Source organism: Palaemon carinicauda, chromosome 19, assembly GCF_036898095.1.
Source record: "Palaemon carinicauda isolate YSFRI2023 chromosome 19, ASM3689809v2, whole genome shotgun sequence".
NCBI lineage: Eukaryota > Metazoa > Arthropoda > Malacostraca > Decapoda > Palaemonidae > Palaemon > Palaemon carinicauda.
Genome location: NC_090743.1, coordinates 12,704,628 through 12,726,526, shown reverse-complemented (window position 1 = coordinate 12,726,526; position 21,899 = coordinate 12,704,628). Strand labels below are relative to the sequence as shown.

At 36.9% G+C, this 21,899-nt stretch overlaps 1 protein-coding gene across 2 annotated transcripts in view; it reads left to right on the top strand.

Moving 5' to 3' along the window:
* The window catches only part of LOC137658441 (Krueppel-like factor 5), a 41,702-nt gene that overhangs the window by 1,866 nt on the left and 17,937 nt on the right, over positions 1–21,899 (top strand). Inside the window, exon 1 of one of the 2 annotated variants that reach the window (XM_068393161.1) lies at positions 19,015–19,369. The exons of the other annotated variant lie outside the window; for it this stretch is intronic. The gene's annotated coding sequence lies outside the window, so the exon portion shown is untranslated. Of the gene's footprint in view, positions 1–19,014; positions 19,370–21,899 lie in introns of those variants that run through there. 2 annotated transcript variants of the gene reach the window in all.

Below are 21,899 nucleotides of genomic sequence, written 5' to 3'. Positions count from 1 at the left end.
TCGCTTTGTCAATCTGTTCCTCATCCATTCAATTGGATTACCTTTAGTCAGTCAATCAACACTTACATGGCAGTGACCATTGGCCAATAATGTTAAATTATGTCCACAATCTTCCTTCTCCGTGTTCAAAATGGAAGATAGATGAGGCAGACTGGACATCTTACGAGAAATGTGCACACACCAATAGAGAGTATGGTGACTACATCTCCAGTACATGCTTATCAACACCTTTCAAATGATATTGATAATAATACTAACAAGTTTATATCTAAAACATGTGGTTTACCTCATTGCTCTGTAGTTCCTTGGTGGAGTAAAGAATGTACCAATGCAAGGAAAGTGACCCGAACTTGCTTCTGAAGATACTAAAGATCGAACTATGAAGCAGATAGAATAACGTACCTCAGAACCTTTGCCAAACAAAAAAGAACTTTTAAAAAAGCAAAGAAAGCATCTTGGAGGAAATATATATCTAATATCAATACCAAAACTCATTCAAAGGAAATATGGGACAAGATTAAGGCCTGTCCACACTATCGAGCATGCTCGACGAGCAAACAGCGATACCTTCCGGGCAAATTTGTCCCTATGCCTTTACTGATATTAAGGGAAAATAATAGATTATATCTGATCCCAAAGATGTAGCAGAGGTCCTTGCTAAGCACTTCTCTGATGCATCAAGTGCTGACAATTATTCCCCAGTTTTTCAACAAATTAGAGCATCAACATCTGTTGTTCCTCCTGTTTCTTCCAATACTGAAGCTTTTAACTTACCTTTTAGTATGGAGGAGATGCAAAATGCTATCTCTAGCTCGTCTTTGACTGTCCCAGGTGAGGATAGCATCCGATATGAAATTATTTCACATCTCCCAGCAGATACTAAGGTATTTTGATTAAAAACTACTAATAGTGTATGGGCATCCCATACATCTGATTCCTGGCATACTTCAATTATAATTCCCGGCCACAAGTCTGGTAAAGACCCAGAACTGCCATCTAGTTACAGGCCTATAGTTTTGACTAGTTGCATATGTAAACTATTTGAGAGAATGATCAAGAACAGACTTGTGGTATCTAGAATAAAAAAACTTTTTATCAAACAGACACTTCGGTTTTAGGAAGAACCGAAGTACGTTGTTTTATTTGCTGATGTTATCAAGGGAAATTACAATTCAGTCTAGTAATTCCTGTTAAAATTCATTCTCCAGACCATATCACTTTGCTAGCAAGGATTTACAAGCAGTTTTGTGGAATTTTGCATTTCTTTAAAGATGTATTGCTGAAATACCATCTTATAATAAACCCTCACATTGGAAAGAGGGTTCAAAGTATTTATAATTTAGTTGAAATGCAACAAATTATCTATAATAGAAATTAGTATGAATTTTGAATGGATTCCTGAAGTCTCAGCATAAGTAAACAAGTGAGCAAGTCCTGAACGCGGACATGGTCCTCGTAGAGGACATACCTCCGCCAAGGTGACCTTGATCTTCAAATGTACTTGACCTTCACGTGACCTTGACCTTCAGGTGACCTTGACCTTCACGTGACCTTGACCTTCACGTGACCTTGACCTTCAAGTGACCTGCTTGACTTTTGACCTTCAAGTGATCTTTGTTCATTTGCCACTGATACTTAATATGACATTGATATAATGCACCAATATGACCTTGACCTTTGACCTTTATAAATTTGAACATCACCCATGGGTTGCGCCTGGACTAGGACTTCCCTGTTGGCTTATGCAAAAGTCAGTGCTTTATTTCTGTCTCTTGATATGGCCACTTATGTCATAGTGACACCAGTGACCCCTGTGACCTTGACCTTGGGGTGACCTTGACCAAAATTTAATCAGTTCTTCCATACACATTGGGGAACTACTTGGCCAAGTTTGAAGTGATTCCGTGTAGAAATGTGGCCTCTACGTTGTCCACAGACAGACAGACAAACAGAGAAACAAACAAACAAACAAACAAACAAACAAACCGAACCGAAAACATAACCTCCGCCGCTTGGCGGAGGTAATAAGCACACACAATACTTAAACATGCATCCTGATTTCTTAACTCATAAGTTATCTGTTATTTTCCGCAAATTAACAAGAAGAGGTTCTTTTAGAAATTGTTGGGAATTGGTAATTTTATTCCATTATGTAAATATGTTTGTGGTAGCTCTAGTCCAGCTAATTACCGCCCAATTTCCATAACTTCCATATAATCTAAAGTTTTTGAACTTCTTGGCAAAATGTCTAAATAGGTATGCTGAAGGTAATCACCTTTTTCCTGGTTTGCAATTTCGTTTTTGTAAAGGTCTTGGAGCATGTGATGCCCTTCTTACAATCTCCAATGTTGTACAGAAATACCTTGATTGTTTTCAGGAAGTTCGTATGATTAGCCTTGATTTTAGTTCTGTCTTTGTTGATTGCGTCAATTATGAGGCCCTTGTTTTCAAACTCAAAGAGTTGTTGAGTTGGTGGGTTTTTTCTTCGCATTATTATTGATTTTTTGAGTAAAAGATTGCAAAGAGTTGTTACTGATGAGTACCATAGTGGCTATAGTTTTGCGATATCTGATGTTCCCGGGATAGTATTCTAGGCTGATTACTTTTCATACTGTATAAACACATGTGGTTTGGCCTAGAAGGCAAGCCCGTTGCATATACACATGGTGCTGCTCTCTTTGTTTCAATAACATCTCCTGAATGTAGATCTGGGGTTGCTTAATCCCTTGATAGAGATCTAGTTAAAATTAGTGCATGGTACTCATTATGGGGATTGAAGTTGAACCCTAACAAAACTCAAAGTATGATTGAAGATAGATCGAGGACAGTGACTCCTCAACATCCAGATCTCAACATTGATGTTTCTTAAGCTCTATATGACTCTTAAAATTTCAGTTGTGATTCTTGATAGAATATTTAAATTTTTGAAACACGTTTAGTCTATCTCTTCTTCAATTGCACAAAAAGTGGGCTTATTGAGAAAGTCTTTTATCATTTTCGGGGATCAATCTGAAGTGTTAATTATTTCATTTTGCCTTGTTTTGAGTATTGTTCTCCTGTCTGGTCTTCAGCTGCTGAATCTGATGTTAATTTGTTAATCAGGAACTTATGGTCTATTAAATTTCTTATTCCCAATCGAGATATTAATCCCTGGTACCGTCGTTCAATTAGCTCATTATGCATATTGCATTAGCTTTTTTCCTAATGCTGACCATCCTTTGTATTCAAATCTTCCCTATAATGTAACATCCTGTACGCACTACTAGGTATGCAGGTATTTCTAACAGTTTTTCCTTCTCCGTCATAAGGCTCGACACTACACAGTATTGTAGAAGTGTTATTCTAGCTATAACCAAGTTGTGGAATGATCTTCCAAATCAGACAGTTGAATCGGTTGAACTTCAAAAGTTCAAACTTAAAGCGAATGTTTTTTATGTTGAACAGGCTGAAATAATTCTCCATGGTTTATATATGATATATCTATTTTAATGTTGTAATTGTTCTCCAGTTTTTTTTATATTAGTTGTTCATCACTTCTCTTGCAGTTTATTTGTTTCTATTTATTTTCCTAACTTGGCTATTTTTCCTTGTAGGAGCCCTTTGGCTTATCGCATCCTTCTTTTCTAACTAGGGTTGTAGCTTATGTAATACTAACAACAACAACAATCAGGGATTTCAGAACCCCCCCAATGAATATTACCAACAGTTAACTAAAGTCTACGGACATCGCCTCCAACTTTCACATGCTGACTTTACAATAGATGGTGAAAAGTGCAATGTTGATCCAGAACCGTGATCTTGATCTATATCACTCCAAAATTTCATTATTTCTTCCGCTGCATATCTATCCATAATTAAAATTTGATGAAAATCCAATCTGCCAATTTGTTTTGACGTAATCTTTAAAATGGCAAAAAATGCAAATCTGGATCCGGTACCGGATCATCTCCAAAAGTTAATGGAGTCGTCCATGGCCTAAGACATATTTCGTAAAAGTCCATCAGTTTGATTTAACATTATCTTTAAAATGGCGAAAAATTTAAATCGGACCTAATATCTGGATTTGGATCATTTACAGAATTTAAATGGTTTGTCCATGATGTAAGATCTATTTGTGGTAAGAATTTCGTCAAAATCCGTCGAGTAGTTTTGACGTAATCCTGTCCACAGACATGCAGTCATATAAGTAAATAAATAATCCTGTTAATAAACACACACAAATCGATAAATAAATAAACGGACTTGAAAATATAACCTCGTTTTGGGAGATAATAATAATAATAATAATAATAAGTGTGTGTGTGGTTCTATGTATTATATGTGTGTGCGTGTGTGTTTATTTATATACATACATATATGTGTATATAGAGTATCTATGTACTTTATATTTATATATATTATGTTTTTATTCATCATATATACATTAAACCATTAAGCGGCAAACATTTCTAGATGTCAAATTCGCTTTATGTAGGATATAATGTACAGAATTTATATATATATATATATATATATATATATATATATATATATATATTTATATAAATATATATATATATATATATATATATATATATATATGCATATATATACACAGTATATATATGAGTATATATATATATATATATATATATATATATATATATATATATATACATGGCTTATTTATACTTCGATAAAATTACGAAGAGAACACAAGAAGATAAATAAACTGATATTTTATTTCATTTAGAGATCGTTTTCCCTGTTTATAGTGTTTACTAGATTGTATCTCCTCCCATAAATTTCCATACATGGAAATAGTAATCTGAAATACATTTCCCATCAAATTTTCCGGCATGAAGGAACTGATTATGGCAATAGTGCGAGATAGAAACCAGGTAATGGTGGAGAAACCGATGGAATCTGTATCGAAACCACAAATTAGACTTATTGGTGTTATCATCTGTAACTTGTTTTGCCATTATGGTTGGAGATAAATCGAAGGTATGAATTGTTCCCGTCTGGAATTCATCACAGAGCATGATGTATGGATGGGAAAGTAAGACGTTACACAGAAAGAGAGAGAGAGAGAGAGAGAGAGAGAGAGAGAGAGAGAGAGAGAGAGAGAGAGAGAGAGAGAGAGAGAGAGAGAAAATTAATTCTAAATGAATGGCCTAGCAATCAAATTTATATGGTTTCGTCTATTTTCATATTTATGCTCCAGATTTTTGTTTTCTGTCCATAAAAATGACCTTAAACCTTATAGTGTTGATAATTCTTTTTGGGGAAAATTTGTCTTCATTCTTCAAGTTTATCTTGGAGTATGAATTTACTGATGCCATTATTACCGAATTTCTCAGACTTGTGTCTTTTTATTCGTCCCCCGGTAGTTAGCATTTATGATTAATATCTCTAGGAGTTTATTGGTTCAATTTAAGCCTAGTTTTTAAGGAATTTCACGATGACATTTGTCCCAAGTCCTCAAGGAATTTTTAGCTGACATTCAAAACAAGTATTTAATGGAGTTTACATCCTGTATCTCGAGCATCTTGAGAAGTCTTCTTGCTGTTCTCTTCATCCTTAAACTTAAGCTTGCCAGAAGCGAAAATCTTACCAGTTTTATATATATATATATATATATATATATATATATATACATGTGTGTATATATATACACACACTCATATATATGAATGTATATATATATGTGTGTGTTTGTGTGTATACAGTATATATATATATATATATATATATATATATATATATATATATATATATATATATATATATATATGTGTGTGTGTGTGTGTTTGTGTGTGAGAGTGGTACTTTAGCATGTTACTTTACGTGTATAATGAACAGATCTACAGTTAGTTTTCCGGATAAAAGGAAATTTGCATTTACTTATCGCCATTTATTATTTATTGTTTGACATATGTTTCGAATCACTTTTTATGTGACTTCATCTGGACTAAATTTGTTGAACAATGGAATTACACTTTAATATAAAAGCTATTGCGGTGAGAGCTCTGATGCAAAAATATTTGGATATTCAGAAATTAATTTACAAATATTGATAAATGAAATCGTTAAAAATCTTTGAAATGAAAAATTTCGAAATTAATTTTGAAAGACATGAGTTGTCAAGGACCGAGTTCACCTCTAAGACAATTTGAGAAAAAGCTCTGATCAGAAACCGTGAACCATGACGTTGAAGAGGAAAAAGAAAGTTTTTTTTTTTTTTTTTTTTTTTTTTTTTTTCTAATCAGGGAGGCATATTCAGTGTTTATTTCCGATCAATTTTTACGGCAACATCTTACGGGAATCGTTTGGTTTTCAATCTAGCTACGGTCTTTGAGGAAAAGCTTTAGTAACGTGTCTCCAAGATACTTGTGTTTATTTCGAAGGAAGTCTTCAAGATCACCATCCTTTTTTTTATCTGCTTTTGCTTGTTTTTTTTCGTTATACACCACGTGCCGAATGGCTTCCCGGCCCCTGTATCTGGCAGTATAGCTCAAAATCTAATAAATTAAGCCACGAATCTAAGCTGACAAACAATTATATGTCATTGCAAAAACAGGAGCCACTCAGTTTAGATCCAAAAGATTTCTCCACTCGGTGCGAAGATCAGATTCTCAGAGTCTCCGGCATTTGGAAGGAACTGAAGGAAGACAGTTCTATGCCTGAATGTAGCACGTCTCCCAAGTTGAGCCCTCATTGTAAAATTATTTTAGTGTTCTAGAATACTATAGTTTTTTAACATATTGGGAAAATAATATTATCATTAAAATCAAAAGTGATATGTGTTTCCAAAAATCATTAATGTAAATAAAATCAATGCTACATTTTACTCAAATTTACATAATACTTTCCTATCGGTTTTCTTAAAAAAAGAATTCTAGTAAAGTCTGCAGTTTCCGTTTAGTCTTCATGGTCTCAGCTGCCTGGTAAGTATTACTTTTGAACCTCTTTTCTCCTCCTATCTCCATCTTCCTCATTGGCAGACAGGTCCTTCTCTGGGGTTTCCCTAGAGTTGCCCGGGGGCCATGGGTCGGATGGGACGTCCTCCTGCAGGTGGAGGGCCTCCTAACCGAGCCATGATTGGCAAAGGCGTCACAGTCGTGGCATAAAGGCCCTCTTCGGGGATCGACTCGGAGCGGCCCGGGGACCACCTTTCCGTCGGCCAAGAGGACCTCTTGCTGGGTCTTCTCGAAGTGGGGGCTCTCCTCTGGATTTTGCCTGGAGTCGAGAAGCCTACCTTCGAGGTTTCCCGGGGAACAAGAGGTCTTCCTTCCTCTCTTTCTCTCTCTCTCTAAATCTTCTTCTTCTTCTAATGGGCTTTGCAGAGGCCAAGTAGTTTTATTTTGGTTTGTTGGTGTAGGACACAGGCTCTTGCATTATGGATGATAACCGTGCGGGAGCGGCCTGGGAACACAGAAGAGATGATCGCTGTCAGAGCACTTGAGCGATGTCTGGACAGAAGGGAATCCTGAGCTGAAGTCTATGGAGCACGTCTTGGTGCTCTTGAAGCCTCTCAGGTCCTGGAGAATTTAATTCTCTTATACGATCCATACTGTTTCAGGGCCAGTGAGAAAGTCCTTTTTAGTAGTAATTCTTCATCATGTTATTGAAAACAAATAAGGTCACCATTGACAACCGAACGTCATTACCTATTCAGAAACAAAAAGGTCAACCTGAGGCGCTAATAAACGGACATAGTTCCATGCATGGAAGGACATGTCCATCGTCATATTTCCAGAGTTTAATCACTATTTCAATTCCACGGTCGGGAGAATCTCATCATTGAAGGCGATTGCCTTAGTGGCATAAGTGTGTTTCCTACAGGAATTCTCGATGTCCTAGTTGAACAACTATAGGACCACTTCCAGATAACGGTATACACTAAAGCAACCGACGGAGGAAAATACTTAAATGCCAAAGGTAAATTTCCTGAAATATACAAAAACTCAGCAATAAGTGCTCAAGTCAAAATTGCAACCACGCACAGCACATCTTGGAAAGACGTATATGCCGAATTCGTCAAATATTACCAATAACGGATATCTAAACATCATGATAGAGGAGACTATAAGGAAAGAATTCAATGAAATTCAACAACACACGACACCAAAAACTAACGAAGGAAAAAACTTATCTACCACCGCATTAGCATTAGATTGGCCTATAAAGATCAAACTCAGACTTTGCGAGGAATCATCAATTGAGGCGTTGCCCTGAAAGCCCCTTACCAGAAGGTAAAACTTAGAATATATAGCTAGCCCAACATAACTGCGGCTCTTGTAATGAATAACAGTATTTCCCCAAGATGACCGAAGGAAGCGTGTAATGTAGTCTTTAAGTTTTCATTCCCGAAGGAGATTAAATCTCACAGGAAAGAATACACCAGACACTCCGAAGACGCATGCTGACCCACAGAAACCAGGTGGCAATAAACCAACACTATATTGATATCTACTTCGGAAACCCTCCCTGAAAGAATGAATTGGCGGAGTCCAAATTGTTCACAGGAAGAGCAACTACGGCCATCTCATGGTAGCTGAAGCTGTAAGCGTCGTCCTCCAAACGCCAGAATTGAACATTAAAAGGTAATCTAATTATACACGAAATAGTTTTGTCGAAACAGTGTTGTAGTGATTGCACAAATGAAGAAAAAGAACAGCCGTAGTTTATGTAACCAAAGGCTTACAACTAAGAATCTAAACTCCAATTCGATCTTCTGAATAATGAATGACTTAGGTCGTTTTTATGGACGGTCCACGAGTCCTCAGTTGAATCCTTGGACTGAACTGTGTATATTGTGATTGGTCGACTGTGGTGGGAGGGAAATTCAATGTGCTTGGCAACTTTATTTCCAAAGAATTGAAGAACACTAAAAGGTTAATACTTTCAACTTTACACAGCTTCTTAAAGATATTTTCTTCGAAAGTTAGTAACCCTTTGGTGTTTAACAATTCTTTTGAAATAAAGTTCCCAAGCACGTTGAATTTCCCTCCCACCTGTCTGCGATCCACCACAGTTGACCAGCCACAATATACACAGTTTAGTCCAAAGATTCAACTGAGGACTCGTGTACCTTCCACAAAAGCGACATAAGTCATTCATCATTCAGAAGATTGAATTGGCGTTTAGATTCTCAGTTGTAAGCCTTTGGTTAAGTAAACTATGACTTCTTTTTCCTCATGCTACCACTACAACACTGTTTCGACAAAACTATTTCGTGTATAACTAGAATACCTTTTAATGTTCAATGTTGGCTTTTGGAGGGCGATGCTTACGGCTTTGGCTGCCATGAGATCGCCGTAGTTGCTCTTCCTGTGAACAATTTGGATTCCGTCAATTCCTTCTTTCAGGGAGAGCTTCCGAAGTGAATATCAATATAGTGTTGGTTTATTGCCACATAGTTTCTGTGGGTCAGCATGTGTCTTCGGAGTGTCTGGTGGTGTGTCGAATGTAGTATTTACTGTGAGATTTAACCTCCTTCAGAAATGAAAACTTATAGACTTCGTTACACGCTTCCTTTGGTCATCTTTGAGAGATACTGTTATTCATTACAAGAGCCGCAGTTACGTTGGGCTTCTATATATTCTAAGTTTTACCTTCTTGTAAGGGGCTTTCAGGGCAACACCCCAATTAATGATTCCTAAAACAAGGTCTGGGTTTGATCTTTGTAGGCCAATCTAAAGCTAAGACGGTGGTAGATAAGTTTTTTTCCTTCGTTAGTATTCGCTGCCGTGTTGTTGAATTTCGTTGATTTTTTTTCTTTATAGCCTCATCTATCATGATGTCTGGATATTCGTTATTGGTAATAGTTGACGAATTCGGCATCTATGTCTTTCCAAGATGTACTGTGCGTGATTGCTATTTCGACTTGAGCACTTATTGCTGAGTTTTTGTATATTTCGGGGCATTTTCCTCCGTCGGCTGCTTTAGTGTATACCGTTACCTGGAAATTGGTCCTCTGTAGTTTAACTAGGACATCGAGGATTCCTGTAGGAAACACACTAACGCCACTAAGGCAATCGCCTTCAATGATGAGACGCTCCCGACCGTGGAATTGAAATAGCGATTAAACTCTGGAAATATGACGATGGACATGTCCTTCCATGCATGGAACTACTGCATGGCCGTTTAATAGCGGCTTCAGTTGACCTATTTGTTTCTGAATAGGTAATGGCGTTCGGTTGTCAATGGTGACCTTATTTGTTTTCAATAACATGATGAAGAAATACTACTTAAAAATGACTTGCTCACTAGCTCTAAAACAGTATGGATCGTATAAGAGAATGAAATTCTCCAGGACCTGAGAGGCTTCAAGTGCAGCAACACGCGCCCCATAGGCTTCAGCTCAGAATTCCCTCCTGTCCAAACATCTCTCAAGTGCTCTGACTGCGATCATCACTTCTGTGTTCCCGGGTCAGTCCAACACGGTTATCATCCCCAATGCAAGATCTTGTGTCCTACACCAACTAACTCAAAAATAAACTACTTGGCCTCAGCAAAGCCCAATAGAAGAAGATTTAGAGAGAGAGAGAGAGAGAGAGAGGAAGGAAGACCTCCTGTTCCCCGGGAAACCTCGAAGGTAGGCTTATCGACTCCAGGCAAAGCCCAGAGGAGAGCCCCCACTTCGGAAAGACCCAGCAGGAGGTCCTCTTGGCCGACGTAAAGGTGGTCCCCGGGCCGCTTCGAGTCGATCCCCGAAGAGGGCCTTTATGCCACGACTGTGACGCCTTTGCCGATCATGGCTCGGTTAGGAGGCCCTCCACCTGCAGGAAGACGTCCTACCCGAGCCACAGCCCCCAGGCAACTCCAGGGAAACCCCAGAGAAGGACCTGTCAGCCAATGAAGAAGAGGGAGATAGGAGGAGAGAAGAGATTCAAAAGTCGTACATAACGGCCAGCTGAGACCATGAAGAGTAAAAGGAAACTGCAGACTTTACTAGAATTCTCTTTTGAAGAAAACCGATAGGAAAGCATTATGTAAATTTGAGTAAAATAAAGCATTAATTTTATTTTTATTAATGATTTTTGGAAACATATATTACTTTGGATTTTAATAATGATATTATTATCACATGTTAAAAAATATGGTATTCTAGGAACACTAAAATAATTTCATAATGAGGGCTCAACTTGTTCGATATGCTACATTCAGGCATAGAACGAAGTCTTCCATCAGCTCCCTTCAAATGCCGGAAACTCTGAGGATCTGATCTTCGCACCGATTGGAGACCTCTTTTGCAGTGATATATAATTGGTTGTTCTGCTTAGATTCATAGCTTGATTTATAAGATTTTGAGCTTTGCTGCCCGATACAGGGGCTGGGGAGGCCATTTGGCACGTGGTGTATAAGAAAAAACAAATCAAACGCAAAAGCAGATAAGAAAAGGATGATGATCTTGAAGACTTCCTTCAAAATAAACACCAGGATCTTGGAGACACGTTATCTAACTTTTCCTTAAAGACCGTAGCTAGATTGATGTAGCCGTAAAAAATGATCGGAAATAAACACTGAATATTCTTCCCAAATAAAAAATACCTTTCATCTTTTTCCTCTTCATCTTCACTCCTTTCTATATTGGGTCGGGGTTTCTGACCAGAACTTTTTCTCCAGTTGTCTCAGAGGTGAACTCGGTCCTTGTGAACTCTTGTATTTCAAAATGAATTATAAAATATTTCGTTTCAAAGAATTTTAACGTTTTCTTTTATCAATATTTATATTTCACTCCATGGGAGGGAAATATATTGTTTTTCTTTGTTTCTTCTCCTGCTGTCAAAAATATAAATCGATTAATTTCAGTCATTTCTGGGCGAAATGATCTAAGATTTGGCACAAAGGTCGAGTGGGGAAATACTCATGTGCGTTTAAATTTTTTGTACATACCTTTAAAATAATTTTATTGAGTTTTATTTTGCCATTTTGTGACAAAATTGTATATTTTGATCTTCTATGCCCTGGTATTATTAACCGAATGACGTGAAATTTGGTAAGGAAGTATCTTAGATAAATACCAATTGGAAGTTATCAATATGTTTGGCATACGTTTGTTCAAAATTGTTAATTTTGCAATTTTTGTTGAATTTCAGGCCAAAATTGTACATTCTTGGTTCCTGTGCCCTCATATTTACACAAAATGAAGTGAAATTTCGTATGAGGATACCTTGGATTATGTCCACAGGATATAAGTCACGCTTTTCGTATATATCACTTGAAAATTATTAATTTTAGTGATTTTCGGCTATTTTTTTTTTTTTTTGACAAAATTTTTTTAATTTTGCTCCTGTGTCCATATGACGTAACATTTGGTATGGAAATGCCTATAGAGTAATGCCTTTTAGAGTAGTCCAAAAAGCCCCGCAATTAAAGTAATATATGCCATATCCAGTGCATAGGTTTAAAATTTTTGGCTAAAAGAATTCTTAAGTTAAATGACTCGTTTAAAGAATGCTAGACTTAAATACCCGGCTGTAAAAATGCTTAGCTTTCTTTACATGGTTTAAGAATGCTTGACAGAAATACCTGATTTGAAGGATGCTTGGCTTAAACACAGCGCTTCAAGAATACTTACCTTCAATGACTAGGTTGGAGAATCTTGGCTTAAATAACTGGGATGAAGGATACTTGGTTGAAATGTCTGGCTTTTTAGAATGCTTAACTTAGATGTGTGGTTTCAGAATGTTTGGCTTAAATGCCTGGGTTGGAAAATACTTGGCTTCATTGTCTGGGATGGAGAATGCTCGGCTTAAATACCAGGCTTGAAGGATGCTTGGCTTAAATGCCTCTCATAAGGAATGCTTGGCTTAAATGCCCGTCATAAGGAATGCTTGGCTTAGATGCCTAGCTCGGAAAATGCTTGGGTTAAATATCTGCCTTAAAGAATGTTTACCTTAAATGCTTGGCTTAAATGCCTGGATCAGATGGTGTGTAGCATAAACACATGGCTTAAAGTTTGCTTAGCTTAAATCCCTGGTGTGAAGATAGCTGGCTTGAATGTCTGGCTTAAAGAATGCTTGACCTAAATTCCTCGCTTGAAGAATACTTGGCTTAAATGCCTGGCTTGAAGGATGCTTAGCTTGAATGGCTGGCTTGAAGAATGTGTAGCTTATGGGTTGTGTTGGCCGATGTGGTAATGTCCCTGACTGGTAATCGCCAGACTGGAGTTCGAGTCTCGCTCAGACTCGTTAGTTCCTTTGGTCGCTGCAACCTCACCATCCTTGTGAGCTAATGATGAGGGATTTGAGGGAGCCTATAGGTCTATGCTGAGTAATCAGCAGCCATTGCCTGTCCCTCCTTGGTCCTAGCTTGGGTGGAGAGGGGCTTGGTCGCTGATCATATGTGTATATGGTCAGTCTCTAGGATATTGTCCTACTTGATATGACAATGTCAATGTCCCTTGCCTCTGTCATTCATGAGTGACCTTTAGACCTTTAAGTACCTAGCATAAAAAATTCCTTGTTTGTATGGTTTTAGCTTCAATGCCTGGCTTCAAGAATTCTTGGCTTAAATGTCTGGTTTGAAGAATGCCTTGTTTCAATGTCCAGATTGAAAAATACTACAGTGATCTAAATTTCTGGATTGAAGAATACATGATCTAAAGGATACTTGGTTTAAATGCCTGCCATGAATGCATGGGTTAATTGCTCAGCTAGAAGAATACTTGTTGTAAATACCTTGATTTTAAAGATGCTTTCATTAATGCTTATCTTAGTACCTAATAATACAAATGTTTAGCGCAAATGCCTGGCTTGAAAAGACTTTATTTGAAAGATCAGCTTAAATGCCTTGATTAAAGAATACTTTGCCAAAAGGCTAGCTTTAAACATACTTTGCTCTAATGCCTACATAAAAAATTGTTGGCCTATATTTGTGATTCACATGCATTGATTTAAGAATTTTGGGTTCAAATGCCTGACCTGAAGAAGGTTTTGATTGAATGCCAGCTAGAAAAAATGCTTGGCTTAAGTGCTTGGCTTGAGAAAGGCTTGGATTGTAAAACATGTCTCTGAAGCAGTCCATGTCAAAACCTAAGACCTTGAAAATTTGGAGTTTTTACACGACTCGTCATGTAATTACGGGTAACTTTCATAACTTCAATACCCTTTATAATTATAGTAGATAAGAGAAAACACGTACTGGGCACATATAACCCATAAGACATGTCTCTAAAGCAGTCCATGTCAAAACCTGAGACCGTGAAAATTTGGAGTTTTTTCCTGCTACCCCCCTTATATGACTCGTCATGAAATTATAGGTAACTTTCATAACTTTAATACCCTTTATGATTATAGTAGATAAGAGAAAACACACACTGGGCACATATATACCCATAAAACATGTCTCTGAAGCAGTCCTTGTCAAAATCTGAGACCGTGAAAATTTTGAGTTTTTTCCTGCTACTCCCTTACACAACTCATCATGAAATTACGGGTAACCTCCATAACTTCAATACCCTTTAAGATTATAGTAGGTAAGAGAAAACATGCACTGACCACATATATACCCATGAAACATGTCTTTGAAGCAGTCCATGTCAAAACTTGAGAACGTGAAAATTTCGAGTTTTTTTCCTACTATCCCCCCTTACACAACTCGTCATGAAATTACGGGTAACTTTCATAACTTCAATACCCGTTATAATTATAGTAGATAAGAGAGAACACGTCATGAATTAAAAGCTATCAGTTGTGTCAATTGGTGGGCTGGGAAGTCGGGGAAAACTTGCTGGTAAGAGACTGATGTCTCGCTAGGAAAATCCTTAAATGCAGTTAGTAGTTAGGTTCCGACTTCCTTTGAGCCTCTGGTGGCAAGTTGGAAGCAACCTGTCCTTTCATTTGAAGGGGCTAGTGTTCGATCCCGGTATGAGTTAGAAATTTATTTCAATTTGAGCACGATATTGTGATGATTTTCATCCACATACACACACACATGTGTATATATATATATATATATATATATATATATATATATATATATATATATATATATATATATATATATATATATTGATTACAAAAACATACCCCCAAAGACAACACATATTGCTTACATGTATATATACACACATACACACACATATGAATATATATATATATATATATATATATATATATATATATATATGCACACACACATATATATATATATATGCATATATATAAATATATATGCATATATATATATATATATATATATATATATATATATATATATATATATATCCCAAGTCACATCAAACATTATTCGAGTCTTTCAGATATGTACTTCAATACCGAAAAATTCGCTTCAGTAGCGAACTCATTGTATACACTTCGTTAGGCATCTCGGTAAACAGAGTTAATTAAAAACTCTTTTATGGTCATTCATCTCAAATTTTTAAACGATATTTTTATTTTTGAAGAATTTCTTAGAATCTCCAGCACTTTTGAATTACCATTGGCATTGATACTCTTGTGATACTTATCGGAGTTAGAGTTCCTTGAAGCAATGAATCATTTTTACTGCTCAATAAATGTATATGTCCATTATTTTTTGCTGTTTTATGTTTTTCAGTGCAATAAGATATTGCTTAATGCTGTCATAAATAAGTACTATAGATAGTGCAATGTATTTGCAATCGTAGGAAGAGCTATAGGTTTGTTCCCGATATAGCAAGGAAATCTCGTGCTCAATTGAAGGAATTACCATGTAAGGCTGGAAGTAGTCCCGTCAGTGCACCTCACTTCGTCTACTCTAAGCATTACTTTAACGTCTTTACAATGTGCCTTCGGTCCAAAGATGCATCTATTTTACAATCTTTACCTCCATCGCACTTTATGTTCGTCCACCTCGCTGCCCAATCTCTTAACGTTTTCTTCTTATCACAACTATGGAGTTTTCCCCCAGATGAATGGCCTACCAAGCCCTCAGTTCTATATCTCAGTTGTGATAGCCTACTGCCCTCAGTTCTATATCTCAGTTGTGATAGCCTACTGGAAACGTCCCTGCCTGGCGATCTGCTGGATGGGAGATCGAGACCCCCTCAAACCCAATATTTTCTTGTAGTGTCCGCAACCTCACATCCTTGTGAGTTAAGGTTGGGGGCTTTGGGGGAGCATATGGATCTCTTTTCCCATGACTGACTATAGTCCATTTCTTTTATCGAGGCAGATTTGCACCGACTCGCAGCGGTGTCCTTTTAGCTCGGAAAAGTGTCCTGATCGCTGATTGGTTAGAATTATCTCGTCCAACCAATCAGCGATCAGGAAACTTTTCCGAGCTAAAAGGGCACCGCTGCGAGCCGGTGCAAATCTGCATCGCTAAAAGAAATTGACTATAAATCCATAGAGGATTCATTGGCTAGATACATCAAAGGATAATCAATTCCTTGTGATGCTCAGTGCCTGTCTAAGGCAAGTGATCCCTGTCGGTCCATACCAATTCTAGTAAGATCAACCGCCAGGCATCAAGAGTGAAAGCCGAAGAAACAGTTAGTCCATCGCCTTAAACCCAATCCGTCAACCTGCTGCCAATGACTTCATCAAGATTTAAGGGAGCATTTCCTCCCCACCCAAAGCTCTCATTACTCCTCCAAGGCCCTTTGTGTCAATGGGCTTAGGAGGAGATGATGATGATAGATCTACCTGTTGAGTCATCAGCAGCCATTGCCTGTCCATCCTTGGTCCTAGCTTGGGTGGAGAGTGGGCTTGGACGCTGTTCAAATGCATATATGGTTAGTCTCAAGGGCATTGTCCAGTCTCTAAGGGCATTGTCCAGTCTCTAAGGGCATTGCCACTGTCCCTTGCCTCTGGCAATTATGAGTGACCTTTAAACCTAATTCAATCTTATATTTGATATGATTACTCGATATGATGAAAGATTTGAGATGGTTGTGATTATGATTGATGCATATCATGTACTGATAAAGATTGGAAATTAGATAAAACTACACTTCTTGCTTTTCATGATTAAGTGATTAAGTATGGGCACTCTTCATACTGTTAATTCTATCAATGTTTTTTTTTGTTCCTTGGAAGTTCCATATCTTATATTAGTGGAAGTAGCAGTGGAGAGTTGTGGTGGCCTTATTGGTAACGTCTCTGCCTGCTGATCGCCAGACGGGGGTTCGAGTCCCGCTTAAACCAGTTAAACAGCCCTTAATAAAAAATTAAGCCAATAGAAAGCTTATTTGAGTCCCGCTTAAACCAGTTAAACAGCCCTTAATAAAAAAAAGTAAGCCAATAGAAAGCTTATTCGAGTACCGCTTAAACCAGTTAAGCAGCCCTTAATGTAAAAGTAAGTAAATAGAAAGCTCATTCGAGTCCCGCTCAGACTCGTTAGTTCCTTTGGTCGATGCAACCTCACCATCCTTGTGAGCTAAGGATGGAGGTGTTTAGGGAAGCCTATAGGTCTATCTGCTGAGTCATCCGCAGCCATTGCCTGGCCCTCCTTGGTCCTAGCTTGGGTGGAGATGGGGCTTGGACGCTGATCATATGTATAAATGGTCAGTCTCTTGGGCATTGTCCCGCTTGATAGGGCAATGTCAATGTCCCTTGCGTCTGCCATTCATGAGCGGCCTTTATTGAATCTTTTGCAATTTGGCCTCAATGTTATTAATTTATATTACATTTTTAGCATCGCTATTACCAATTCTTGTAAATCTCTTGTTGATTTTGAGGTTTCTATTTGGTGTTTTCAAATCAAGAGTGGCTGTTGTGCTTATTTGTTTATTAATTAATTATTTATTTTTTTATATATTTATTTATTTATATATTTATTTATTTATATATTTATATATTCATTTATTTATATACTGTATATTTATTCATCTATATATTTATTCATTTGTCCTCCTCTCATTCTCCTTTGAAGATTGTGTCACGTGAATCAAAGCGATTTATAGTAATATAACCAATTCAAGTTGTTAGATAAAAATAATTATTTATGAATTTTAAAATCTTTATAACCTTTATCCTAGGAATTGAGGCCTTACTGCCGATAAATGTAATAAAATAAATAGTAAGATGTAAGAAAAGTCAATTGCTAGATTGGATTTCACGTAGCTCATTTGTTTCCATCCTTATAATTCAAGAAAGAATGATTTCTAAAGGAAAGTACAGCTTGGATGTAATCAAGTTATAGGCTGAGAACCCGTAGAGTTAATCTCGTAAATTCTACAAGTAATTTTTTTTTCTTTTTTTTTTTATTCACTTCGGGAAACTCATTACATACTTAGGGCGTAGACAACTATCCTAATTTTCTAAGTGATTATGGAGAACATTTAGTATTTTTTAACCGTTCATGAATTAGTGAAAGAGTTATGTGAGCTCCTCGGAATTTATGATAATTATATTTATGGGAAAATATCGGGTTTTGACGATTTCCTAGTTACTTGGCAAAAGAACGTTAATTTCACTTGATTGGGGTTTCAAGATCATTCTGTCTGGCACGTTGAAATCACCAGGAGCAGTTTCCTGCAGATCGAGATGGTGAACTTCACGTTGGGTCATCGTATATTCTTTTATATTCTTTATGGATTACTTCTGTAAATACAATATGAATAATGAAATCCAAAGACCAGGGAAAGAATGTAAAGTTTGATGAAAGTCTTATAAAAGTAATCATGTACTTAGATATTTGAAGGAAAAGCAAAGGTCAAGAAAAAAAATATTTCTTTCTCACTGAAGACGCTCAGTCCTGGGAGATGCAGTCGTAACCCAAGATGACCCGTTGGACCTAAAGACGTGAGTAAGCTAGATGAAGATTCAGAACAATTTTTTTTCTTCTTAACCTCACACTCAAGAACTTCAACTTTCCACACCGCCTGACTTACCCACCAGCCACCTTTTCCCAGCAACGAAACGCCCCGTTCCAAGAACTGAAAACCCTCCCCTAAGATGGGAGCAGCAACCAATCCTAGTTGGGAATCACCTTCATGTGGGAGATGGGGGCGTGTCCGGACCGGTGGTAGGATGGTGGGTGACTGGTAGGGAGGGCGCGGCCTGCCTCACCCAGCCAGTGAGTGTGAGCGCCCTTAACTCAACAGCTGATCTCTAGTGTTCTCCTGGACATCGCACGTGAAGGAAGGGTGTTCAATTTTCCATTCAAGTCCCTGGAAAGTTTTTTTCTTTCGGGTGGTGGAGTTTGTTGTGTTCCTTCGAACCCGACGGGAGTTCCTGTGATTTTATCTCGATTTGTACAGTAAATCCCAAGTGAGAAATAGTTGACGCGATGTGTACGGAACCTACTTTTCTGTTGTAAGTGAACCTTTGGAGGATTTAAAAGTGACTTTGGAAGTACAATGTGCTGGAGTTTGGATAAGACCAACAGCGAAAGATGATATGAGATTTCTTCGCCAGTGATAAACAGTGTTCTTGCCATTTTTCACTACCTGGTAGGTTTTATATATAAACACACACACACACACACGTATATATATATATATATATATATATATATATATATATATATATATATATATGTGTGTGTGTGTGTGTGTGTGTCTTTTAGTGTTATTCTGTGATATTTTTGTCGTAATTTCTGTTTTAGCTATTTAGCTCCCATTTCCTTTGAAAACTAAAAGAATAATCCCAGACGTGTTTGTGAGATGTCAATGGAATATCAGCTTTTTATTAAAGAAATGCATGAAGATATCTCGGGATGTGTCCATGTGACAGGTTTTTGTTGTTGTTGACTTTGCAGTAGTATTGGAAAATGTACAGTAAATTGCAGTATGATTGTAAAATGTAGGGGGAGCTTTTGCAACCTCTTATGTTTTACACATGAATGTGAAAATCATAAGTAAATCAATTTTTTTTTCAATAATTAAAGAAATTATAGTGTTTTGTTTCCTGTCAAAATAATAATATTACATTACAAATTTTAATGGTAAGACAAGATCACTTGGATAAAGTCAATATCATTAATGAGGATTCTGATCTATTAAGTTTCATTACATAAGAAACTAAGTTTTACTTACCACTTTGTTAAAGATAACTCTGGTCTGATGCTAGCACAGGCTCTTGGCCATTAAAAATTTTGTAACATCTATGTTGAGGAAAGTTTAATTTGCGTGTAGACAATTTGCGTATTTGGATTCAGGAATGAATGTTCCAATTTACGGTAGAAGAAGTTATTATACGTATGATTATCATGGTTTTATAATTGTATAAAAAGCTAAATCGAAATAGAGGTGCTTTAAATTGTCGATCAAGATATATTTCCCTTTCAAATTCACATTCCGTTTTGCTAGTCTCTGGGATGAAGAAGAATATAAAATTAATCATATTTAGTGTTATTGTAGTGTATGTTAATTCTTCAATTATTACCATGTTTTTAAAAAAAATTTTGCCCTTGATCAAGGTAATGAACTCGATATGTTATCATTAATCATGGTATTCACGTAAATCTTATAAGAGTTAGAACTCTGTAGTTGAGCCATGAAAGTTTTTTATCAAGATCTGTAAAGGTTTATTCGTATTTACACACATTTCTACATGTGAGCATATTTGGTGTATGCATAGAAACGTGTTCATTAGTTAAAATGCTTATATACAGTGATTATTTGCGTTCATTTCTTTTATCGACATGATTTGTGAAGTTCTGAAGGCTGGGAAATGTTTGGAAGACTCAACATACGTTAATGTTAGTTCCTGATGTCACTCTATATATGTTCTTCACATCCTTGATTTGCAAGATAATGTTATTTAGAATCACTTTGCTTCATTAGCACAGATTTAGATGATCCATGGCTTGTGCTTCTACCAAAGACAATCGTACAATGACAGTCTTGAAAAAAACTAGCAAGCCTATTAGGTTATAAACTTAAAATTGTTTCTCAGAATTTGAAGATTTGGGTAATTTGCGCAGACATTTTATATGTAATTTTTGTATGATTATAATTTTCTGTTATTTAATCGATGCCTAAGAGAGAGGATGGAAAGATCTTCTGCCATCATTAGTTTCGCATAGTTTAGAATCCGTGCAACAGATGGCGCGCATTGTGCTGGCGTGGTATTAAATCAGATTGAGAGAGCCAGTATATAAAGTGTAAGAGCGCTACTTGAGGATTTCCTTTATTTGTTTTTAATAGACTGGTAATGATCTACCAGCCTACGTATTTTGACGGCAAGGTATCATTTTCTGGCCTTGTGGACCATTTTATATGACTTAAAAGCTGTTTTCCCCCGTCTGGCAGAGTAAAATACTATCATTATCTCTTCTGAGTGACTGGTACAAGTTCATTTAATTCGCATGTAAGGAATTCCTGTAAACTAACAAAATGGAAAGGATATCGTTCTCTTTTTAGCTAGAATATACAGCTTTATAATTAGTTATAAAACACGTAAGACATAAAAAGATTAGCTGACCAGCTCCTCGGCAATGCCTGCATATTGAGTATCAAGTATTTTTTCCCTTACAAATGCTTGCATACTGAGCACCAAGTAATTTCTCCTCGCAACAGCACTCATTTAATCAGTACTGAGATAAGAAAAACGATGTAAAAAGTGAAATACCTCAATCGATACACACAGCGTAGTCACGGATGAGCAGCGATGTGAGAAAATACCAGAAAATGGATTTCAGTCTCCCCTTTTTTGTGTGGTGAAATAAAAGGGGGGGGGATGGTGAAGTGAGGTCAGTCATAAGAGAACCATATGCTAAAGATCAGGTCACATTGTTATAGTTGGTTTGGGGCAGATCTGATTAGTATTTGGCTTGAGAATACTTTTTTTGTCATGAGCGTTCGAGCCTTGAAGGGTTCGCCTTTTTTTTTTTTTTTTTTTTTTTTTTTGCAAGCATGGTAACGAGTTTCTTTGTGTGAGAGTGGAAGAGAGAGGTTATAGTTTCTCCCCAAAAAGTGCAGCTTGAGATACAATAGTGTTTGTTTGTAACTGAATTATCATGTGCGCTTGCTTTGGTGT